This window comes from Lagopus muta, chromosome 4 (genome assembly GCF_023343835.1).
Source record: "Lagopus muta isolate bLagMut1 chromosome 4, bLagMut1 primary, whole genome shotgun sequence".
Taxonomy (NCBI): domain Eukaryota; kingdom Metazoa; phylum Chordata; class Aves; order Galliformes; family Phasianidae; genus Lagopus; species Lagopus muta.
This window is the reverse complement of record NC_064436.1, coordinates 31,428,400-31,454,800: the sequence shown is the minus strand read 5'-3', so window position 1 is coordinate 31,454,800 and position 26,401 is coordinate 31,428,400. Positions and strand designations below refer to the sequence as shown.

General features: G+C 40.5%; 1 long non-coding RNA gene across 1 annotated transcript; it reads right to left on the bottom strand.

Annotated features, from left to right (window-relative positions):
* Positions 1-22,278: 22,278 nt before the first annotated feature.
* On the bottom strand, positions 22,279-23,273 carry LOC125692355 (uncharacterized). Its single transcript, XR_007376600.1, has 2 exons — positions 23,135-23,273; positions 22,279-23,054 (listed from the first exon to the last, which is right to left on the bottom strand). It is a non-coding gene; the product is annotated as an uncharacterized LOC125692355 (long non-coding RNA).
* Between the last annotated feature and the right edge of the window lie 3,128 nt (positions 23,274-26,401).

Genomic DNA, 26,401 nt, shown 5'->3' with positions numbered 1-26,401 from the left:
GGAAAGAATCCAGGAAACAAAACAAAGAAGCAAAATCAGAAACAGATAAAGGAGGAAAAGACAGCAAGGAGGACAATTAGGAAAGAACAGATTTAAGCGTAACAGCTGGAATGCCTAAATCCTAACCAATGACTGCCTGCTCGAGTGCTGCCTACCACAGGAAGACTCCAAACTCCAGGAAGCCTTACATTTTGAAAACAAGGTGTTCCAAGAACTGCTTCTGCACATACAAATGAACTGAATAATGTATGTCAGTATATTTGTATATACAGAGAAATGTTTAAAAATAAAAGCCTGAGGAGTAAGGCAAGGGGGAAAATTAGGGAGCAAATTCTCTCTCACACACACTATGTAACCAGGAGGTGCTGCAATTAGGATGCTCCCCAGTACTTGGATGTTTCTGAAGATAGCATAGAGCAAATCTGACAAGCCCAACTGAAAGCAAGTTATAAAGAATAAAAACCTCAGCTTGAAATTAACGCTCTGGTTAACTCCAAATATCAGAGACTAAATTGGTGCCATATTAGTTTGTGCATGCAGAAGAAAACAAACACAGTTACACCTCTGGGAGAAGGCATGGTTTGGTCCTACTGTCTATGAGCTATTCTTTTTTGACATTACAATACTGAGACTTGGAAGATGTAAAACAAGGTATCAACTCTAAGAATTAGGTCTATTTTTTTATATTACTAACCTTAAGGTGCTTGGGAACATGATGCTAAAGTCTGCCTACCTTTACAGTGCACAGCTAGGAAAGTGACTCTAGGTCTCAGAAGAGAATCCCATCAAAAATTAAGCACAAAGAAAAGAAATACCAGACTGAAACACTCAGTCTGTGCTTTGGAGATGGACCGTGAACCACAGAGCAAGTGAAATCAGTGAATAACTGGAAAATATTCTATCTATTCTTCTGAGAAAGCTCAGCTTCTTAGAAAGTTGCAGATAAATAGCCCATGAGTAACAGATACGTTGTTCTCTCCTCAAAGAAAAAAAAAAATAGAACACGAAGGATTTAAAATTATTTTAAATTATTACCCTAACAGCACGTGGAAGAAATGCACAGTGGTGAGCTCTGGCAGAATTTCTTTCCTCACGACTCAAGAAGCACCCCGAGAAGCAAGCTACCCGGCATGCAGGGCGGTTACACTGCTGTCAGAGGAGCTGCTGCAGCTGCAGCTGCACCCGCCGCTGGGCGCGAGAACTCCCACCTTCTCCTCAGTGGCGCCAAGCCCGCGCGCCACACTGAGGGCGTCAAAGTGCCGCCGCCATTTTGGTCATGCCGCGAAGGGAGGAGGCGGTGCTCGCTGTGACAGGCTGGCGAGCCCGAGGGGCGGGGCGAGGCAGCTGCCGGCAAAATTGAAAAATGGAAAGGCTGTGCCTCTAGAGAAGGCGTGTTGGAGCTTGGCGGACTTTACAACCACGCGCTCGGTCGCCGGCTGCCTGCAGCGTCCCGGGGGCTGTGCGTGATGGCAGGCTATGCGGTGCTTTTGTGTCAAGGAGTCCGACCTTCTACCTCAAGGCCAAAGCCACTCCTAAACCGCGTCTCCGAGCGCTGTACGCACGTTTCCTGAACACTTGCGGGGATGGTGGCTCCCCTGCTTTCCTAGGGAGCCCGTCCCAATGCCTACTCGTTGTTTCTGTGAAGTTCTTAGTGATCTCCATGTTACATCTCCCCTGGCACTGCCTGATACCGTTTTCTCTAGTCCTGCCTCTTGTCACCTGGGAGAAGAGCCAGCTCCCTGCTATCTCCTCTGAGGGAGACGTACAGCACCCTATGCAAATCTCAGGTACGTGGGTGCGGTGGGAAAAGAAAATGTAAATGGTTCTGAACAGCAAGTAAGCTATTCGAAGCATATGTGTGTATATATATATATATATATATGTGTGTGTGTGTGTGCGTACATATGTCAGAAAGAGGAGGTAAGGTGTTAAAGGAAAGTTGAAGTAGATAAGAACAAACTTGATGAAGAACTAAAGGGAAAACAGAACAAAACATATAAAAACATATAGTAGTCCTAAAAACTTGCAGAAAAGATAATTCTGACAAAAGGTGTCTTTTTTTTTTTTTTTTTCTTCCCCCCCCTCTGGCAAGGTGCATGCATGTCTGCAAAACTTGGAATTGCTGCTTAGTGTACTAGAAAAGTGATTGTATTACAAGTGTTGATAAAATATATGCCAATTGTGATTGAAGTGCTGCTTTAGTTCAAAAATACATCTGTTACAAATTGTTCCACAAATATAGCTGAGCACATTCTTATTCATATTCAGTGATGCTAAGCACAACACACAAAACCTACAGCACAAGCAAAGTTACCCATTCTGTTTTCTACCTACTCATCTTTTGAATCACTTAGGCTCCTGCTGTTATATCACAGGCATAAGAAAATGCATAGGTACATGCCGAATTAATATGCTGCCTTTGCTTATCATCAACAAAAGAATGTAAAGGCACACCACTTCTGTAACAACAACATACAGAACTAAGCTTGCAGATCACAGCCTGCATAAAGAGGTCCCATTGCTACTGCTCAAGGTATTCTGAATACATTACATAGAACATTTTGTGAAGATTCCAGTGCAATAAATAATAGTATGCATATTATCCATATGAATGAACTGATTGCTACAAAAGATAAAGCTGAAAATGCATAAATTCTAATGGTCAAAGCAAAGCTAGGTGTGGACAGCTGTGGAATAGGTGAGTGCTCTTACCAGATAGTTTCAGAGTGTGTTCTATTTCATGCATTTTTATATGTATGCGATAACAGGCTACATGGAGTTTTTAAATACTGCTTTGGACATTAACCATTCAATCAACTGTCAATTGCGTGGAAGAGTGGAAGTCAAACTTACCTTTGCTAAGAAGCCATATCACTCTTCTTTCATCGTGTAAAAACCTTTATCAGGAAATACTGCTTTACAAAAAAACTGAGAGTCATATCTTGTTATACCCTGGAAGAATATGTTATCTTTCTGTTGAGGTACTTCACTTTCTTCTTCCCTGTTTTTTTTTCAGCTGCTGGCATACATATAATTGTATAAGGCAAAGGGGCTGAGAAAAGAGACATTAACCGCCTCACATTTCAGTTTTAGTTTGAGGAAAAAAAAAATGAGGATTAGCTTATTTAAAAACAAACAAACAAACTTTTAAATTTTATTTCTAATCGCCTTTCCTATCTCCACCCCTCGCTTCTATTTTTTTAAATGCCAGTCTTCTGGATGAACCTATCGCTTTATTTATATGAAGGGATGTTTTCTGCCCTGGTTTTCCCGGTCATTCTGTGAACTAGCCACCAGGAGGCGGTAATGTCACGCGTTGGTAGCGCTTCGCGCTGTTCCTTCGTGCCGTTCCCTTCATAAATGCAGATTTGGGGCGTCGTGAAAATCATTCGTGGTAGTGTTTAATGCGTCTTTTGCGATGGTCGTTATTCTGAAACGTAAAATCAGAGCCTCCTGTCACTTCGATATCTTATTTTTCCTATGAGCTTGTTCCTAGATGATAGTGGCTGATAAGTGTAGCCATGCAGGAGCACAGTGGAGGTAATAGTGTTCTACACAGCTATGTCAGCTGAGTTTAGAAGACACATAGTAAATTATTCTTTAGCAAATCGAAGAAAGTTAGGTTCAAAATGGAAATTCATATTTTGGATCTGAAAGAGAAATACTGACCTCAAAGCAGGCAGTCTTTCATAACCCCTTTTCCTACGCTTTTCATGCAGGTACTGGGAGCCTTCAGGCTACCAGTCCACTCTGCATGTTTAGAAAAATCTTGGCTCAAGTACACGGCCTTAAGGCATGAACTGAAGAAACAAATGCTTTGTCAAGTCCGATTTAATGAGAATTTTAATCTTCGGTTATTTTGGCATACCTTTCAGATGCCAAAGCAGTAAATAAATGCTCTCAGAGGACTCAAATTTATGTACAGATTGACTAATAACTGGTGTTTATTGTTTGGCATGGCCTGACACTGAAATGTTCTTTTAAGTGGAAACAGTATTGGAAGCAGTAATGTGGGTTAGATTGTGTTGTTCAGTTACAGTGCATTGTTGCCCAAGGAGGTTGTGGATGTCCCATCCCTGGAGGCATTCAAGGCCAGGCTGGATGTGGCTCCGGGCAGCCTGGTGTGGTGGCTGGCGACTTTGCACACAGCAGGGAGGTTGAAACCAGATGATCCTTTGTGGTCCTTTTCAACCCAGGCCATTCTATGGTTCTATGGTTCTGTGATTGTATTTCTATGGAGACTCTAAATATTGAACAATTTTTTTTCTGTGCTACACCAATCTTTCTCTGGCGTGATTAAAATGAATTATGTTTTTTCTTTCCTTTCCTATGCACGCTGTCTTATTACAGCACTTTAAATAACCTTATATGGGAAACAATACAAAGTATGTTTTTATCTGAAAAGCAAAATTCTACTGTTTACTGTGGAATCAAATTTTGAGCAAAGGTTCTGCTATTATTTTTTTAAAGTAAACAGAATAGGAACAATTAACCACAACAATGTACATTTATAATGCCTCTCACAAATATTACTGGATCTGTTAAATGCATCTTTGCATGGAGAAATGAGGAGATTATTTTCATTTGAGTTTAAATCATGTGTTAGTCTGTCTTACTACAAAATCATTAGTGTCTAGTAATGACTATTATTAATAATAATAGATATTTCTAAATACCCCAGATTCATAATGTAATTGCAAAAATATGTGATATTTTTACTTTTCCATTGCTTTTCTTTATTTGCCAAGGAAATCAAGTAGCCTATGTGAATCGCAAAGAATGTAAAACATGCTGTACATTCAAGCAGATTCTACTTAAACTGCATACTTTCCCAGTGAAGTTTAGATTGGTTAAATCTGTGGCACAGTTGTTCTAGAATACTTCAGCTCTGTCCATAGAATTCTGTACAAATGAGAACAAGGTGAGCAGTTGGTGCTTGGGCTGCTGGCTGAGAACAAAGAAGGGAGCGTGGATTTTCAAACTTAGGAAGCTTCTCTTAAGCTTGATTGGCATGTCTTAATTGCATGTGTATTCTTTTAGGTTATTTCCAAATGGTCATTGAGAACTATAAACGTCAAGACTTAGCAGGTTGTTTAACTACACATTACAAATTGCATCTCATAAATGTTTCTTCTCATAGATCTTATGTTACAGGTTATTATCAGTGGAAAAATGTACATGGAAATACATCATCAAAACAAGATCAGCATTAAATGTTGATTTTTACTTCAGTATACAGTTAGCTCTATCACTGAAGTGAACAAATGTTGTTACATGTTTAAATCAAAGTAAGTTTGCAATAAAGTCCACAGCAAACCCACACTGATTGTCATCATTCTTGTGACTTGCCAAACCGTCATTCACCTGTCTGTTTTTGAAGCCATTAGAACTCATCCGGTTTCCAGACAACCAAGATTTTTTGGTAGAATTCTCCTTTGTTTACAGTCTCAGAAATTAGCTTTATGTCCAGTTTATTCACATCAGTAAAAAAAACCACACAAACAAACTGGAAATCCCAAAGTCAAGTCACAAATTTCAATGTGTTTTTCATGTTGAAAAATCAGAAAAATAAGTTAGTTTAGCTACATTTACCTGTCTGAGACTCCCTAAGATCATGACATTCTCTTTATGGAAAATGTATATTGTCCCAAATCTTCCTGAAAATTATATACACTCAAAAAAACCTGTCATCTACATATTACATTTTACTATTGCTTTATATACCTCCATAGTTTCACCATCCTTTATGTGAGGAAATTAGAGATGTGGCAGCAATAATGTGCTAGTTGTGGAAAGTTCCCATTGCTTCTGCTTTGTTATTGTTGTGAAGGCACGTAATTTCTGTTCAGATCGGAACTGAAATTCCTTTTTGTTTCACTTTTTCCAAGTAAGAGCAGCTGGTCCCTTAAGTTTTGTCTCTAGGAGCTCAAATTTTTTTCTTGAGTGCGCTGTGGAGTATCTATTGTTCCTGGAAGGCAGGAGATGATGCTCAATGTGAAAGTGCAATTAAAACTTAGAAAGATCTGGTATGCTGTGTGAATGTGGTTCAACAGGCACTGGAAAAGCAAGCCTATGTTCAGTGTGTTTCTTTGGATCTGCATTAATTTGCTTTCTCTGTAGCATTATGAAATGTCATTGGCAGACTCTCTCATACTTTAATTTGGATTTAATTATAGGTGTAAGTTAAATCAAATGATGAGGAGAGGACTAGAAAGCTTATTTAAATAAGAAAAAATTGATACGGGTTATATTTATTGTCTGGATATTACAAAAGCAATGTTTTTCTGGAAACTGACAGGAGCATCATGTTATTGAAAGGACACTAAAATAATAGAAGTTATAGAAGAATATATGCAAAACATCCTAGAAATAGATAATGGAGATATTGAAGGGGAGCATCAAATGGGTATGAAGTATAGCATCTCACCTGAGATTACATGCGGAGGGTAGGTATCAGGAGTGAAGCTGTGCTGCTAGCAGATAAGAGACTAATCAGGAAATGCAGGGATGAGGTGAAAGAAGTCAGATTTAGGCCAATGCACAAGTCAGGAATGATAAGTACAAATTTATTCTTAGTGTTGTTCCTTATGTATGTATCCTTAGTACAGTATAGTCAGTAGATGAGCTTTGCTTGAGATGCTAACTGTTTTAGATAGAAAATGGGGATGTTATATCTTTTCTGTGCAAAGCCATTTCTGCACAGGGCACAAGAACCTGCAGTCTTTCTTGCAGTGATGGACCCAAAACTGGACTGAGTACTTGAGGTGCGGCCTCACCAGAGCTGAGTACAGGGGGACAATCACTTCACTGCTGGCAACACTGTTTCTGATGCAGTGGTGATGTTTTCAGTCCTGAGATTATATTTGGCAGTTTATATCTTTCATAAAGCATTCATTATTCCATGAAAATACTCTTGCCATTTTCTTTTAAAGTCAGTGCAGTACTTCTGAAAATAGTAATAATAATTTTCTTCTACTTTTAAGGCTAAATAGAGCAGACTTTTCAAGAAAACGTCCTGGCTTCCTACACAGAGGGGTCATTGCAGAGAACTGACAAGTTATGACACAGACTGAGTGTTGAGGAAAGAGGGGGAAGTTTCCAAAGAAGTATGGAAGAACAGTTAGGAATTAATTTCATAGCTTAAAAAGGAAAATAAGTTAATTCAAACCGTGTGATAGATCTAGTATGCCAAATTTCTCTGAGACGTCTCTACGGATGTGACTGAACACCCCATTTTTAGGAAATGAGGCTTACTTGGGGAACACAGTAGCAAAGACCAACTTCTTACCCCAGCCAGAACAGTGTATAAATGCTACATAGCTGATTTTAATAGAGAGGCCAGCAGTGTGCTTAGGTGACCAAGAAGGCCAATGTCATCCTGGCCTGCATCAGAATAGTCATCAGGACCAGGAAAGTGATTGTCCCATTGTTTGCAGCACTGATGAGACTGCTCTGTGAATATTGTGTTTGCTTTTGGGCTCCTCACTGCAAGAAAGATACTGAGTTGCTCAAGTGTGTGTAGAAAAGAGCAAGAGTGCTGGTGAAGGGACTGGAAGGCAGGACATATAGGGAGTGACTGAGAGAAGGAGGCTGAATGGAGACCTCATCAGTCTCTACAGCCACCTGAAAGGAGATAGCAGCAAGGTGGGTATCAATCTCTTTTACTCAAATGAGAAGTGATAGGCCACGAGGAAATGTGTTGCACCAGAGGATGTTTAGATTGGGTATCAAGAAGTACTTATTTTTGTGGAGGCTGGTCAAATACTGGAGCAAGCTACCTGGGGCAGTGATAAGAGTCCCCAACCCTAGAGGTGTTTGATGACAAGCATAGCACCAAGGGGCATGGTTTGGTGGTTGGACTTGGTAGGTTAGATTGAAGTTGATGATCCTGATGGTCTCCAAGGTGTTTTCCAACCTAAATGATTCTAAAATTCTGTGATTTAGATGGTAGTAGTAACCATCTTTGATTACTCCTGTTAAATCCAGTATTAATTTGCAACATCAGTCTTAACATGACTGTGGATATTTGACGATCTGTAGAAATATGTATGAAGCTTGGAGAGTACCATCAATCTTATCTTTTTTTCACGCTTAGTGCTTTTAGAATTGCATAGAAAGTCCTAAATACCATGGAGACTTAAAATTAAAAAAAAAAAAAAAAAAAAAAGAGGCTTTTGATGCCTATGTCTTTTTATACTAGCATTTATTGTTGTGCAATATATTCATGTTGAAAATTGGGTGGAAGGCAAAAATCCAGAGTTGCACAAGAAGATATTTCCATTGCTGTTTTAGTAGATTAGCTTGTATATGAAGAAAACATATGACAAAGGATAGTCAGGAAGAATTTCAGCAGTCTTCACTGTGCCACAATTAAATATTATCTGTATAATATGCATCTGTTCCAAAAAGTAAATTATTTCTTTCAGCTATTCAGGGAAAAGGGTTGTTGGTGGTGTTTTATCCCCACTCTTTTATGCATAGCAGGCAGAGAAAGAGAATATTCTGCCTTGGAGACTGGATTTTGCAGGCATCTGTGGCTCAGGTCAAGTGAAGCCAGATGTAGCTCTATCTGGAATCCTTGTTCTTTCAAAGACAGAAATGCTGCTGCCAGGACAACATGCCAGTATTTATTTCTGATAGGCACTGTATTCTCATGGAAAGCTGTTATGCATGTACATGCACTTAAGTCTGCACACACTGGCCGCCACTGAACAGGACTTTCTCAAAGATGTGGAGAGGGAGTGGAAATCTTGGGTCACTTGTGAGTTGCAGAAAGGGAATGGTGTGGCAGAAAGGAGAGTATGTTTCATAGGTCTGGATCAGCACTGCCAAGGTTGAGGTCAGAGGCTGCTTATCTACAGTAATTCCCCAGTGCCAGAGAAGGAGGCGGTTTATTGTTTGTTTTTCTTTTTTATATAACTTGTTTACGCTCTTTTGGTTTATCAAAAGGCAGAGTGCTTTGTCATTGCAATGCAGTAAGATACCACCTATCCATGTGCCCATTTTCCACAAGAGAAATGAGAAAGGTTGGGAATGAATTCAACTTCTGACTGTGGTAGACTGCAGAGTGAAACACACATTACTTTCCTTAGAATAGCTGCTTTGGATGGGACTGAAGATTCCTCTAGCCCAGTTTTCTCTCCTGGGCAGTAGCTTATTTCTAGGAAAGAACATACCAGGCACATGGCAAGGATTTCCCAGAATTATCCTTCCACTGCCAGCAACTTGTGTTTTATGGACTTCCTGAGCTAGGCAGAAGTCTTTAGACTTTTTGGCCATGTCTGCACATTATCCATAGGAGATAAGTTCCTAATATTTACAACATCCTTGGCTATGACGTAGCCACATGTTATGCAATTAACCGTCTTCCTTTGATTTCCAGCCCGTTTGCTGCAATCAGGCAGCTGAACACATCTGTGCAATTCTCAGGCATTAGGACACGAGATTAAACGTGGGCTACTTGTTATTATTATTATATTATATTAATAAATATCTTCACATAGCATTGTTGTAAATATAATGCATTTCCTCCTACAGACTCTTGGGAGCATGACAGTGCTCTCCTAGGAGAGCCGTGTTTTTCTCTATAGCCTCGAGGTGCCTTCCTGCCCTTCACATAATAAACCCAGAGACCCTTCATCCCTCTGGCATGCCCCATAGAGTCCCTAGAAATTCTTTTAATATAATTTATGTTTATTATACCTTAAATATTTCCAGGCAAACCACTCAAGAGCAATTGTGAAAATAAGTCAAATGAGAACTAATTAAACTGCAGGATACATAAAGAGTAGGAACATGCATCTTATTACTTCACTGTTTCTGTATTGGTGTATTTGTCATAACCACATAATACCATAATGCCACATAATACATCATGTAAGTGGGACTGATCTAATAGTGATGGCACCTATTTTACCCACTGTCTGCAACTAGTGTATGTGTGTTTGGCCTGACTATGACATCTGCTGAACATTTTGTGCAAGAATCAATCTGCCCTTTAGCAGACAGATGGGACAGAAAATAGAGAACTAAGCCTGTTGATGTAATAAAGAAACACAACTGCTTCTAATAACTTATCTTTCCAATTATGCTTACATATTCATATGCTGAGGAAGTAGGTTCCTCCTTTATGCTGGTGAAGTGTTTTCACCTAGAGCAGATGCCTTGACAGAAGTAGGCCTAGGTAGCTCTTTGCCTGTATATAATTTCCTCATGCTGATGTGAGGTATTTGTGATGAATGATGAAATCTGATCTTTAGTGAACTGTGAAGTAGTTCTGGCTACTCAACATGAGCTTTCCTTAGTGCCCATCTCATTCTGTTTTCATCTCCCAAATACATTCAAAATGCAGAGGATCTGTTAAATTTTGAGGAGGGCTTGTCACACCAGCAAAGGTTTGAAGTGAGACAGATGCCTGAATATTACCTCTCACCTTCCTATTCTGGAATTAGCTGATGCGAGCTCATCTCAGCTCTTTGGAAATCTCAAGTGTTATTTATACTGATTTTGTACTGTTGGACTGTACCTCTGTCCTCGCCTTCATGTCCTATCAGCACAGATGGAGTAGAAATGGTAATATGGCTGTGGTTCTGAATATATACCATCACGGTTTCAGCTTAAATTGCTACATAGATTGCTCCAAAAGTAATGCTTCCTATTTATTTCCATGGAAACCACAACAGCTATCAATACGAACATGATAACACCATTTGATAGGGTAAATTCTGAACTACAAAACACAATTTTTCAACACAGCCACCACCATTAGCTGTGCCTTTCACTCGCGATGAACAAGAACCTGCATGCCACGCTCACAATCATCTTCACCAGTAGAGGTGACCCACTGTCACTGTCAGCACCTCACTGTGCTCACATCCACTGATTGGTCTCCACCAACATTCAGCGAGCGTTGATGAACATGAATGGGAGCCACTGTTTCTCGTGGAGGAATTTAATGGCACACCTTTGCTTTATATGCACTTTCATGCCAGGCACCATTCTGTCAGACCGTCCTTCCGCTGCCGTCTGCCATATGACAACAACATGGAACAGAATATTTGTGGGAAGATTTAACCTCTGCTACTGTACTGCCAGCATCCACCTCTGACTTTGTGGGCCCATGTGATAAAACAGGAGGCATTACTTTTGGAGCAGCTTTGTATTTCCTACTGAATGATAGCTAAGAATCTGGTGGTGTTTTTATTAGTGAGCTGCCCTGTAGTAGATAACTCAGATTGAAATATGTGAACTGCGCTGTGCTCTTGACTTAATTGCTGCCTTCAAACGAAGAAAGGCTCGTGACATGATGCATAAAACTTATGAGAGGATGCTTTGTCCTTGATAGAAACTTAGAAAGTATGAATGCCAAGTGTAAAGATGGCTGTTAAGGCAGAAATTAGAAGTATAATTCACGTTAGAATGTTATCCTTTATATATGTGTGAATTATGGCCTAAGATAGAAAATAGCTTTTTGGAATCTGAACATTTTTTTAATTGGGAGGGAAATTGTCAATGATTTTACGGTGGATTTAAAGTATTTACAGTATTTGGATTTAAACAGTTATGTGAATATTTTACTGTTTGTAGCTACTGGCTCGGGTGGGGAAAAATTATCCACTAAACAAAACAGGAAATTTGCTACAGAGACTGCTGAAACTCCTTAAAGGCTTTTCTGGCTGTATAAGGAAAAATTATCTGTAGTATCAAGGTCAATCACGTGATTTGGCACCACTTGTAGCCTCAAAGTGCTGGGGTTTTCAGAATGAAGGCCCAACTACACTAAGAAATATGAACTGTAATGTCAGTTTCAGGGCAAAGTTATATATTTATACATGTAGATTTACTAAATTCAGTGGAAGTTGTAAGGGTTAATGTGTTTGCACATAACATAATGAACAAGCACTTTCAGAGAGGTATGCATTCTCTGTATGATTTTAAAATGTTATGTGTATAAACTATGTTTATACTGTTTATATGTTTACTATTATGTGTGGGGAGAACAAGTGCCATTTATTTTAATTTCCCCTTGAGAAGGAATTAAAATCTTTCTGAAACAACTGACCTAATTCATACAATCCAACCACAGTGGATTCCCCAATAAGCATCAGTCACCTCTACCATGCCCAGCTCTGAGCAAGAATAATTGTTTCAATTTTATGGTATAGCACAGGAGTGGGTAATGTCTGCACTTTGTTTCACACCCAGTTACAAAATCCTTTCAGTTTGCTCTTGCGAAGGTGAGGGCAGGCACAACTGCCCCATAGGGATTCTCTATGAGCATAACTATAGGGGCATACGCTGTAATATGCAGATAGCCTTTTAACAAGAGTGCTTTCAGTAAGCGAGTTAGATGTTCTGACAGAAGAAAAATGCTCCAAAAAGTTTGCAGTCTTTGCTATGGCTTCTTGCAGCACAGGTCTTCAGGGTAATCTTCTTGTGGGATGCAAGCACTACAACGTGGGCTCTGTCATGCTCCACTGCACCCCTTCAGGAAGGATGCAACTTTCCCTGACAGCGCAGGTTTTTGTGAACACAAAAATGTTGTTCAGGGGAAAATAATGCTTTTTCAAACATCTGCTTTCACATTACTATTTCTGTAATATAGCTGAGTCAGAGGGCGAGTGTCTTCTGTGTTCCTAAGTGAAATAACTTTTTTTTACCCTTCCGAATAAAAATAAAACTAAACACTTGCTGTCATGGAAAGAGTGTATTTCTCTTCCTACACAGTTAAAAGTTTAAAAATTTTTGCCACTCTTTAATATGTGTTTCAGAAATATGAAGGAAACAAACCAGAATTGTAGCTTCTTCAGGTCATGAATATCAAGTAAAAGGGTATGAGCAGCTATAAAGATACAAATAACATTGATATGATTTATCCTGCTCTGTACAAACTCAGCCAGAAAGAAAATACATTCCATAAGATATAAGATATAACCATATAAGATAAGATATATCTGTAAGATATTTAAAATAGGATTTTGTTTATGAATGTGAAACATATGGGCTCTGAAAAGACATCAGGCTTTGGTAACATATGCCATCAATGCCTGCAATCCTGTTCTGATCATACCCCAGTGCATATGGTGCCGTGGTTTCCTCTGGGATGGAATAAATAAATTGGTTGCTTTTTTTTTCGTATTTGAGTTCTGAAAATACAGCTGCAGGTTTTTTAAATCCCTGGTAGATACTTAGATGGAAAATGTTAACTATTTCTTAAACTGTGAGCCATTAAGTAGAACTTGAATGATTCAGACTCTCTGAATGGATAACCATCAACAGAATTATCTAAAGCTTCAGACAGTGATGTCAAATGCTGAATTAACCTATGGTTTTCCTGGTGTGGTTAGTAAATATATTTAAGTTCTAAATAGATTCTAAACTTTAATGTCTACATCTTATAGCGCTAGCATTAAAAGAGCATGCTTTGCTTTTCTAAATAGGGAAGCATGAAGCCAAACTAGAGCAGTATAACTGTGATATTACTAACTATATTTGGATTACTGTAGATTTGAACATTGGCTTTTTCTTGTTTGCAGAGTGGTAAGGGTGTTCCCGGGGGTATAAGTGTGTGTGGGTGTACTTTTACGTTCAGATACAACTTGTCATTGAAAAGATGTGATTAGAACTGTCCAGATATAAAGATTCTCCAGAATGAGCATGTGTACAATTCAATCTCAAAATTTATTGATCTAACAACACTGTGAGCCCCATGGAGTTTCAGGAGAAATGGCAGCCACACTTCATCAGAATGTCCTACCCAGTTCCTGTCCATCGGAGACTTTATGGTCTATAATGCCTTCCTGCCATTGCAATTACTACTATTTCTGTGCCATGGAAGGAAAGCATTGCAAATGGAAGATGATGACTCGTAAACAGGGTGTGCCTTTGGGAAAACCCTGAAATGAAAAATCGTTATTGCACAGAATTAGAAAAAAATGGTATTTTCCGTAGTTCTGTAAGCTATTCTTAGTATATACTAATGGGTTCATTCACAGGATAAATATTTAGGTGTATGGCAATCATGAGAAAAAAGCATCTGCAGTGAAAGATGACTTGCAGTTTAATTCTATTGAAGCAACTTTTAGGTGGAACTTTTCAGTTTACTATCAGTGTAAACAAGAAATGTTTTCTAGTGATGCAGCAGTAACTTCTCACACCTTATGACTGAGATAGGAGAGTGAAAATCACCATGCACCGTGCCTTGACAACTAATAGACGTTTGTGCCCTGCTGGAGTAGAACAAAGCACTGGACACGAGTGGCCCTTCCAAACCCATGGTGATGGTATTCAAAATATCAAAAAGCTACAGAAATTACATTTCTTTACATTTCTTTTCTCAACTCATTTTCGCAACTCAGTGTGTGACTGAAGAATTACACACATACTCATAATTTTAATTTTGTACTAAAAGTAGACTATTTTTATTTAGTATGCCCCAAGCCTCAAAGGTGAGTTTTTAGGGGTATGCTATTTTTCTTGTAGTAAATTGGGTGTACTTTCCACATAATTTCCTACATCTGGCATCCTTCCTTCTGATATGATGAGATGGATAATAATTTAGAGCACCAAAACAAATGCTCTAATGAGTCAGGCCTGTGTAGACACGAGCAGGAAAATTCTACACCCTCTAAGGAGTCTTTACTGTTTCATTCTTTTCCAAATTTCCTTTTTGTTCCTCATCCTTCTTTCTCTTCCTTTTAGTTTAAACCCGTCTGGCTGCTTTGAATCAGTTGTCTTCATTAATCTCCTATTTGGCTTTTCTAAAAAACTATTGTACCGGCTCTCAATGAAACCTGTATTATCTGAGCTATGAAGTAACATGTAACTGAGAGTTAGAGGCCTCACATGAAGTTCTTTGAAGGAGCAATTAACTTTGCTGGGATTTCAATCTAAAGATGTATGCAAAGACTTTTCTTCTAGAAAGTTTGCTTGCATTCTTGTTAACTGGATCCAATTCAGAATACTGACCTCATTCTTCTGCAGACAACTTACTACCTTTTCAGTGATCATATAAGCCTTCTGAATGCAGAAGTCTCCTAATGACCACTTACCTTCTGTTTTTTCATACAATAATTTCTCACATCATTCACTGAGAAAGAATCATGAAGCAGCTCGTCTTATTAAAGCTTCAAAATATCAAAGGTGGCACAGAATGCGACACCTACAAGGACGCAGCATCTTCAAACACAGATTTCCACTAATCCAGTTTGAATATGAGCTCAGCCTGGTCTTATGCACCCCTGGGTGTGCTCTCACAGCATTGCCCAGCATGATGCCCAGTCTTACGTAAATTTGGAATTAGGGGCAGGAACAAGAGTGCTAGGAGAAGTGTAAACTTCAGACTCTGCAACTACCTTTCTGTAAAAAGAATTGCAGCAGTACATGGATGGTGCCACAGCTCAGGCTCCTTTTTGGCATGTGGTATAATGTTCTTTTTTATGTTGGTTCTATTTAGTGTCGCCATTTAGTAACTGAGTATTTAGGGAGTTCTGACTAATTGCTTTCATTCGTCATGCCAATCTACTCAGAACCAAAATTAACTCATAACTTGGATGTGCTTTTTGGTGGTTTCAGCTAAGCAACAACTTTATTACTGAAAATGTCCACATGGAAAAGATGCACTTGAAACGATGACAGACTAAATGCAGACAGTTTGTTACTGGTAGGACTCAGTAGGTTGAAAGTGGGACTTGATGATCTTGAAAGTCTTTTTCCAGTGTAAGTGATTCACTTATAGAAATAAGTGTTTTTTTTAACATTGAATCGATAAAATGCTTCCTGAAAGGTTAGCACTGTGCCTATGGTTATGTCAAGTTGGGTGGAGCTTTCCAGAGAAGATGAAATGTGGTACTGCTATACTCAGGAGATCTTCCTCCTCCTCTGTGTGTAGGCAGAGATGACTCTCCTTAAAGTTTGATAAACTTGGTCTTTCCCAAAAAGATCAAGTTGAAAATATGCAGTTGAATGCAATAAGGGAATTACTGGTGTTCTAAGGATGTGCTGTGTTAAGAATCTCAAATACTGAGGCATGAAGTAGATTTACTTCTGTAAGGCAAAATATCCCTTTCTTGTATTCTGGATCCAGCTGTTTTTTGCTCATCCAGCTTGGAAGAACATTATTCATGTTCTGCATGAGATAGTTATGTAGGAAACAGACTTTGGGAGAGATTTCTGTGCTATTGACGGTAACATTTCATTTCCTCTAGTTTCTCCTTCCTGATATTTCTTCAGAAGATGACACAAAACCTATTCCAGAAAAAAAAATGATGAGGCAAGGTGTTTCAGGACTGATAATGTGTCTGTCAATCAGATAAATCACACTGACATGCATGCTGTTTTCAGGAACAAGGAAATACCATTTCTAAAATTATATGTTTTCTGTAGTTTACTTGACTTTTTGATTAATTCAAGGAGAATGTATGTACCAGTCCCAACATTGTTCCCATGAATAATAATAATGATACAGTCTCTCAGACTATAGTTTTTCTTCCTCATCATGCTGTGAAATCTCTTAAGTCATCCTTCTGCAGTGGAAATTATAGTTTCCTTTTTTTCATGCTGACACTGCTATTCATCTGGTCAGTCTGGGATGTGAAATCAGCAGTATGAGGCTCATAAGATTGACTCAGCATACTTGATGAAACTAACTGCTCTAATTTATTGCCTCCCTCATTTCCTTGAGTGTACAGTGGAGACTTTTTGAGCTCTTCACACGCAAGTCAACCGGTATGCTATAAATGTTACATTTCATAGCCTCAGGAGAGAAGAGCAGCTGAATCACCATCTAGTTACAACACCTTCTTGAGCGGCATCTTGACATTCATAGTGACCAGTGAAGGTCATTAGGAAAAGAATAAGGGAAACACGAAGATACTTCATGCTTTTACTCTTCCTCTGTATTTTTCCAGATGCCAAGAATTTGAAGCTGAGGAACTTCTTGATCCAGAGAGAGCACCTTTCTGTTGAATAGGTCTCATAAGACTTTTCCTCATGAATTTGCCTGATCATTAGTGGAACTCTTAGTAAAATGTAATATCCATGAATAGATGTAGCAAAGAATCCCACAGGCTAACTGTTGTAAGGAGAACATGTTGCTTCAGTTTCTGCTGAATCTGCTACTTGCTGCTTTAATATTTTGTTCTAACTGAACAGCCTGGCGCACTCTAGTGGCAGAGAGCCAGAGGTGGGAACTCCTACAGGAATGGGTTTGTTTCTGCCACCGTGGTTTGAGCATTTTCCGTAAGTTCTTAAGTTTTAAGATGCTATGAAGACAAAATCGTATGCATTTAGGAATATGTTCAAATTTAAACTTAACACCCATATTTCTCTGCCAAACACACTAATTTTATTGTGGACTTTGTTAACTGGAAAGCAACTGACCCTAGATATTATTTGAAGGGCTGCATAGCATTCCTAGTCCAGCTTGCTGAAAAGAAAGATGTTAAGGCTTAAAGTCTGCTGGGGGAACACCTCCGAGTGCAAAGTTGTGTTCAGTGGTGTCGCTGCAATCCCACCCTGTCTTCCCAGTATTCAGAGACTGTGTGTTTCCTCATTTCAGTTCTCTGGCTCAAGGAGGCACCTATTGGATTGCTAGTGTGCTTTTTGGAACAATGAAACATGATTGAAAATTTTTCACCACAATCTTTTCTAAGGTGTAATAATTATGATAACATTTTTTCCTTAATCCAAGCAGCAAAAGAAATAATACGTTGTTAGGCAATGGGCATTTCATTCTTTTCAGCTTGGGCAAGGGAAGATGACAAAGCAGACTGATTTATTACTGTGGTGTCTGAAAGCCTGCAAACCTACTCTCTCCTTAATTGCTAAATATTCTTAGGAAGAGGGAAGCTGACAACAAAGACCATTATAAATGACTCGGGGTTTACAGTTCATCTGTCAACTATTTCCTCGTGCACTGACCACTGACCATTTGGACTGTATTGCTGCTAATGAGCTGTTACAGCTAATGCTCTATGGCCCTAGATCTGTCAGACCTGTATGCCTTGGGATGCTGAAATATTTCTTCCTTTGGCCTCTCTGCAGGAAGTTAAGGAAGTGCTAAACTAAGCAGAAGGGACAGATCTCAGGAGTGGGGGGAATTCATATTTCCCTCCAGAGTGCCTGCCTCTCATCAAGATGGTCTCCCAAATGGTAGGGAGCAAGTATCTGGCTTCTACTAGCCTGTAATTCTTCTGCCTTGCTCAGGAGCTTTCTGTAAGAATGACAGGTTCTGGCTCAAGCACCAGCTATCAAACAGTAGCCTAGGTGCTAGCTCCTGTTCCACAACACCAAACCTCAGCTACAACCCTACCTGTTATTGTGGAACTATCTTACAAGATGCCCAGGTAAAGAATGACATCTTCATGCTAAGAATCCTGTCTCTCCAAAACAAAAGTATTCTGATTAGAAACTGAATTGATATACTAATTGTGCGAGGTGCAAAATGGTAATAGAGACTCAGGCTAGTTTAAAATGTAAGGGATATAGCCTTTATAAACTGCTTTCTACATTTTTTTCCCCCATATTTCAGGTATTTGGCCCTCAAAATTTAAGCTAACATTTCCCATCTTGTGGATGTTTATAAATGTGGCACTGTGTGCTGACTCTTGTTTATTTGGGGAAATCTTCTCATTGTTCTCGAGAAGATGTTTGTTTTTCTTTTTGCAGCAGTGTTCTGTGCAAACAAGCTTTCTTCTTTAGAAAGTGCCAACCCTGTAGCAGCCTGGACCTGAGCACAGTCCTCCTGATGGCATTATGGGCAAAGGTCTCTTGGACTTCAGTGGAAACATGTTTGTTGGGTGCCGTCCTCACTGCACTGACGTCAGTGATAAGATTTACAGTAACTTAGATGAAGTCAACTTCTCTTCACTGACTTTAGGTCTGTTTTAAATAGACAAGAATTAGAACAATTAGGGCTGGCCAGCATTTTGCTTTTCTTCTGAAGAATTTAGGAAGAACTTAGAGAATGAAGGCAGCAGTCTCTGAGGTCTTACAAGATCTCTGTGAATGACACAGTAAGGGCCTATCTCTTAGAAGAAAATAATTTCTCTGTTAGATTGTGGTCAATGTCTTGTGTCATATTTCATTAAATACTTCAGTCTCATTCAAATCTCTTAGCAGGAATTTAAGTCCAGAAATAGGCTGAGATACATGCAATTTAGAGCAGTGTGAATTATTAGTTTGGTTTGGAGTACTAAATATGCGAATAGTAAATTAGGAATGACAAACTCCCCTTGCAGTGAGAATCTCTTGTGTTTTCTCGAACTATCAGTTCTAGCAATGTGGTCGTGTGTAATAATACTTTCCTTTGCCTTCTCAAACATCTGAAAAGCTGCTTTCTAGTCTTATTTGTCTCCAGTGGTAGATTTCATAAGAAGTAACTGAGAGGGACTTGAAGAAAACAAGCTACCTTCAAGTTAACCTATGCTACTTGTGAACTGGGAAGATTCCCTTTTTTATTTTATTTTTTTTTTTGCTAATAGAAAGTCATGTCAAAAATCTAGAGGACTGATGTTGATGGGATGTGGAGCTTAACCTGCTCAGGGTTCATAAATTTAACTAGACAATGGGTTCTGCTGCTCCTCACACCTTCTCCCTTGTGCTGGTGCAGCTTTTTAAAGTAAGATCTATTATTATTCCTCAGGTAGGAAAATTTCATTCTCATACATTGATTCACCACTGACTGTTCTGGATATGAATTATAGCATGATTCAGAATGAATTCAGCACATAATCTGTTAAGATTTTAAAGGGAAATCTGAATGCTGAGCAGCTTTTAACCGTAAAATCATGTCAGAGGTGTGTTGAGGAAGAAAACATTGCAGAAAGGGGCGCAGAGATGGGTGAAAGAAGCTCTTAGATTGCTTCACAGTGCCAAAAAGGAAATACTCTTCAATCAGCAGCTGTGGCTTGTTTGACAAATGGATACCATCTGCACTGCTTGTGAAGGAGCTTACTTGCTCAGTCATTTTCCTGTGATGTAATTGACCATTTTGTTTGACGTTCATAAATACATTTTTGATGGGCTAGAATGTCTTAATTCTCTGACATACCAAACTCCTCAAGGGCTGACCTGACCATTACCCAGCCTAGGGTTCTGGAAAATCGTAGTGCAAAAATCTTCTGTACCAACAGAGTGAGAGGAAACTTGAGTTACACAAAGATGCAAAAAAAGGCTCACAGTCAGGAGTACCACTTGGCCACTGCCCTTTAAGTTGTGCAAGACTAACCCCACATTCAAAGTGATATTATCAGGAACCAATTTCAGAAAAAAAGGTTGCAAAAAGTTAGGTGAGCACCATTTTCTTTATCTCTGTGCGAAACAACAACACCTTGTGTCTTTTGCCTCAGGATTCAGAATATCATGCAACTAGTCCTTTGTATGGGAACCAATAAGATAATCTTCAGTGAAGGCTATGATTAGGATGCAGCTGAAATTATGAATGTGGAATCCATCCACTTTCAGATATTTTCTTCATAATTTTTTTATTTGAGAGCATAGTTTAATATCAGACTTGAGGGCATGAACGGTTATGCCTACATCACTCGGGGCAACTAGCTGCATTTTGCCAGTGGGATCAGCCCAACCTCCTGACCAGGTTTTTTTCCACCTACAGGGAGGTTCCCTTGCCTTTTCTAATTGAGACAACCAGGTGTCATACTTGGTCATTAGTTATTGGTGAGAGAGAAGAGACACTGGCTGGTCCATTGCCAGTTTGCGTGGTGAGAAGCCATAGCTATGTTCTCCTTGTGCCTCCCATAAGCAGGGACAAGGAAGGGAATATGAATCAGGAAAGCTCAAGGAGAAGGAGTAGCTAGAAAAGAATTTATCTGATGAGGTCAGTATGTCAATACCTCTATTTGTTGACACAAAGAGAATAAAAAGACATGTTATAACATGAAAATATGCAATTTGCACAGCTCATCCTTCTGCTTTGCACAGAAAATAGAGATTTTTTTTAGGATATTGAACGAAGGCTCCATAGCACTAATCTCTCTTTGACAAGAGCCCTGACCCTCCTCTCAATGATTGAGGATTATTGCAATGGTTAATTAAGGTGCCTTGTGCAAACAAACAGCAGGAGTGATGATGTCTGGTTTTTAGTGGATTTGAGTTTTGGGATTGGATTTTCTGATGTCTAATTATGCACAGAAGCAATCCTGAAAGTTCATCCAATTAAGGTCTTCGTAACTTCTCTTTCCCCTGCCAAAGGTTTTCTACTATGTCATGAAAGCTTAGTTTACTTAGGTTCTGATGAGAATGTCTACTGCTACCCGTAAACTTTCAGAAAACATCTGAAAAATACTGTGGAAGTAGCCAACACTCAAAAGTCTCCAGGGGAGCAGAGAACAGTCAAGGCAGTTTCATCACAATTGAGTTTATTTACTAAGGAAACTGGGCTGGATGCTGCCAGACAGATGCAGAACTGGATTTCAGTAACACTCTACTACCAGGTCATCCAAATAAAGCAATCATATTTTTGGAGCAAACTAGCTGCAAAGACTGAAGATTCTCCCACTGCTCCTGGCAGCTACAGACCTGTAGCAAATGCAGTGAGAAAAAGACAAAAAAAAAAAAAAGACATTCAGCTAACCAGGACCAATTGAAATGTATTAGCACTGAGGGGATGGAACTAAAGATACTCAGAGAAGAACAGAAGTGCAGAAATTCTGCTGCCATTCTCAAGGAGAGTTGAGAATTACAGTTGCTGCTTGTGCTGTGCTTCATTAGTCCTTCACAGTCTCCTCCGGCCACCTGGCAGCAACCCAGAAGGCAGAAGATGTCCAGCAGGCAAGGAGGGAGCAGTTGACAGCATGGCTCCTTTCTACTCCCCCAATGAGCAAACCTATTCACTTCTCTCCTCTGGTGCCTGCCAGCTTTCTGATACAACCTTTCTTTCACTGACATGTGAAGAAGACAGTGCACGTGCATACCAAACAGGGACAGGAGTCCTAGGCTCTGTGCAAATGTAAACCATAGGGGTACACATAGGATGCACTTAAAAACTAAGTGAGAATAGCGTTCTTCCTTTGCAACCGTTTATCAGCAATAAATTGTGCTGCCTGAGCTGTGAAAGCCCATGCCACGTGTTTCCCTGCAAATGGGACCAAGGGAAAGAGGCTCAGTCCTCATGCTCCAGTCTAGGGCTGCCATTAAAGTAAAGGAATGATGAGGACTGTAATTTTGGAGCACTGAAAGATATCGATGGACGTGACTTATCGAAGCCATTTACCAATGAGATTTGATGTTTCTCATTTACGTTAACACATAAAACAGACACTGGGCATACTTGATGTTTATTTTCAAGAAGCAAAAAAATAGAGTTAACAAAGGAAAAAATTTTAATTAGGAAACATACATAGCAATTAGCATATAGAAAATAGTTTTCCATTTAATTTACAGGCACTTTTTACACTTGTTCTGTTGTGTGCTGCTGATGTTTCTATACAGTAAGTGCGCATAAATAACTACAGGACATGTTCTCTGACATTTGGAAAGACTGCCATTAGCGGACGTATAGAAATCACAAAGGCTGTTCCACCTTGATGACAGTTAATGACCGCTGTTTAGAAGTGATTGGATTCCTCCTGTCAAGTTTTCTGCTGGACAGAAATATGAAGAACGGAGGAACTGCATACATACAGTTCCAAAAGGGATTCTGGACTATAATAAAACATTCATCAGTGCAGTGCAGTGGCTGCTACATACATGACTTCATATAAGTTATGACATTATGCTATGCAAAATAACATAACGTGCCTGAGGAGCCCCACCAGTGGCTTGCCGATGCTGGAGTCCAGGCAAAGCTTTTCCACTGAAAGAATTCAGGATAATCTCTGTGAGTCTTCTCCTGAACTACACCCCGAAAGCAAGTTTTCAAGGCAGAAGAGGACAAAACTTGAGGGCGGTGCTTTTCAACGTCCAAACTGCAGGCAGTGCTTCCCTGTTGCAGCAGTCAAATCCGCGCACTCAGACCCCCGGGAACGAAGACGCTCCGTTAGGGTGCTCCACAAGTGCCAGCCGCATCCCGCCACGCTCAGCTCCGCTGGGCAGCACTGCAAGCAGAGAGCGGGCGCTCAGCGCTGCGGCCCCGGCCGCCACGGCTCTGGAAGCTGGGGGGGCCCGCGTTAGGTACCTGCTGAGGAATCTGGCGACGAGCAGCTTCACCCACGGCAACGAAGGGCTGAGGCACAGCGTGTGGCCCTGCTTCGTCGTGGCTCTGCGGGGCGAGCGGAGTCAGGCGGGGTCGGGGGAGAGGGGGTCGAGGACAGGGACAACTCACATGACTTCTGGTACGGCGCAGTGAGGCCCCTCGGGGATGAGCTCCACCTGGACCAAGCGCCGCGGCGGGATGCGCTCGGCTACGGTCCGCACGCAGCGGCAGCGCAGCTCTCCGGCTGGCGGCGCACCTGCGGCGGGGAGGGCGGCTCAGCCTGGCTGCGGGACCCCGCGCCGCACCCCCCTCCCGTATCCCTACCTATGTCCGCGTCCCATCCCCCCGTGCTCTCACCCCAGCAGGACGCGGCGACGGCGGCTAAGAGCAGCGCGAGGAGGAGGCGTGAGCTCATGGCTGGGGCTGTCGGCTGGTCACTTCGGGCGCTGGCTGTGCCGCCCTGCTATCCCCATTGCTTTTATTCTCCCGGTACCGTAGCTGCCTGGGGATTTCCCGGGTGCGGAGTGGGGCCTGGGCGGGGAAGTTGCTTTGCGTTCTCCACCTGCTTTGATCGTTCTCGGGCAGGTGGGGGGTCGGGAGCGCTCGGCACTCGTTCCACCTGCTGCGGGACGCGACGGGGCCACCCGGTCCTTCCCTCCCAGCCCACATACCAGTGATTTTGCCTGCAAACAGGAGATGCTCACCCTTCCATATCTCAACTGCAAGCTTTCTGCTCCACTTCTGTGTACAGAATGGTCTTTCTTTGTATTTGTAACAGTAAGCACATTTTCCAGTCAATGCATTTTGCAACGAAAAATTAGAGTTTTCTGTGAGCCTTTAAAGAAAAGAAAATTAGATGGAATTTAGATTTATACTTACATCGATTTACTTCAGATATAGTAAAAGCACTTTCCTTTATAATTAGCCCTGATATGAATTATTATTTTGCAGGATTGGTTGTGGGTTTTTTTTTGTTTTTTGTTTTTTTTTTTTTTTGTTTGGTTTGGTTTGGATTTGGCTGCTGTGGGTTTTGTTCTTCACCTTGCAGTATTTTTTATTCCATCTGTTGCTTCCATTTAGAATGCATTTATGGCTGTGCAAGAATTAAAGATTTGGAAGTGTGCTTTTGGATCTCCTTACCCCTGCAACTTTCTAATTTTTATTTAATAAATATTCATTTGCTGTTGAACATATATCTGAAACTTTAAGCACTAATGCAAAATCAGGTAGAAGCTGATTTCACTGAGATTTGTGGAGATTTGCTCATAAGTCATTATTTGAATGACTTAAGATCAAACTTGCTACTGTGACTATTTTGGACTGGCTTGACTTGATTTTCAGCAGAAAATTTGTATTGTTTCCTTATAAAAAGATTGTCAAAAGTGGCATAGAGCACAGAGTTAGATTCCTGCAATTGAACTACACAGGGTATGTTTAATTTTTTTATGTCACAAACCAAGTGACATAATTATATTTCAGTGACAGCTATAGGATGGAGTGGGAATTAACTTCAGGTAAAACTGTACTGGCAGAGGGACCAACAAGGAAAGCAAAATTAAAATTGCAAGGATCACAGTACAGTTATCCTAATAGAAGATGTAATGTCCAAAAATAAAAACCCAGCTCAGGACTCAGACCAGGTAAGATGTTGCAGGGGAACAGTCCTAGTGAGAACTAAATGAGATGACTTGGCAGTGGTACACAGAAGCTTTCAGTCCTGAGCTTTGTCCTCTTAATGGATCAGGCAGTTCATCCAGCTCCTTGCTTAGTCTCCCATGGGAAACCAGCAGTTCAGAAAGATCGTGATTACCCCTAGCGGTCAGGAAACCCCCACATGGCAGGGATAAGAAGAACTAGATGATCTTTGGGCACCGTTTCAACCCAAGCCATTCTATGATTCTATGAAGTAGCTTATGACTAATTTGCACCCCTTTTCAATGGCCATTTGGCAGTGTCATCCTTCAAGCTGTTGGCTTGTAGCTGAGTCTTAGATCAAGCTGCCTTTCTGTCCTCCTCTGTCATTTCCCCACTTCCTCAGTCTCATTCCTCCTGTAAGGTTTGTATCATGTCCCCAACTGCAGAAAGATTTGACTAAGAGCTGTAGGTCTAAGGGATATCAATCAAGTTAATACATGTTTGTGTTGAGTCAGTGGTAGACAGAGGAAGAGCAAGCCAAAGCAGCCCTGCCTTAGGAGAGAATCTGCAGCATCAGCTGTGCTCTCTGTGTTGGTAGCCAGCCAGTCCAGATGTTCCAGATGTTCTTGTCTGAGCCAGCTTGTTGCTTGCTGTTCAGGTTGGATTAGAAATTGAAAAGGGTTGGAGAAATGTGGAGTGGCCTATTCAGACAAGAAGAGAAACTGAGATGTTACAAGAGCAGCAGTGTGGACATGAAGAGTACCTGTAGTCTTCTAGAGGGCTTAAAGGTTGTGTGGGGGTCCAGCAGATAATACATTTGGTAGATTGGAAGAAATGGCTTCAAATCCGGACTTTGTACCTCCTATGAATCATAAGATGTCATCTGTTTTTTTGTAGTTCAACTTACTAGTTTCAATGAAAACTAATTCTTCCCTGATATATGTATATATGAAATTCAGCATAAATCTGATGCATTATCGCTCTCTATACCTACCTGAGGGAGGTTGTAGTGAGCTGAGGGTTGGCCTCTTCTCTCATTTAATTGATGATAGGACTAGAGGGAATGGCTTCAAGATGCACCAAGGGAGATTCAGGCTGGACATCAGGAAATACTACTTCTCTGAGAGAGCGGTCAGGTGCTGGATGGCTGCCCAGAGGGGTGGTGGAGTCACTGGCCCTGGAGGTGTTCAAGGAACATTTGGATTTTGTGTTGAGGGACATGGTTTAGTGAGAACTATTGGTGATAGGTGGATGGTTGGACTGGATGATCTTGAAGGTCTTTTCCAACCTTGGTGCTTTTGTGATTCTGTGAACAATGGCTTCAGGCAAGGTGCTCATCCAGGCTATTTTTGCCACCTGACTCATTTAAATAACAATAGTATGAATAGATCCCAGTAAACAGTGTTGTATAGGATGTTGGTTTTTTAAACCAGTAGAGTGGCAACTGAGGAGTTTGGAGCCTTGCAAAGGTAAGGATTATTCTCTCAAAACTTGGAGAGATTGCTAAAGGAAACAATAAGAAACACAGCTGTTAAGTGTGGACAGTGTTAAATGTATTCAGGGGGAATCAATGGGCAGAAAAATTAGAAACCAACTCTGGCATCCCTTGAGATC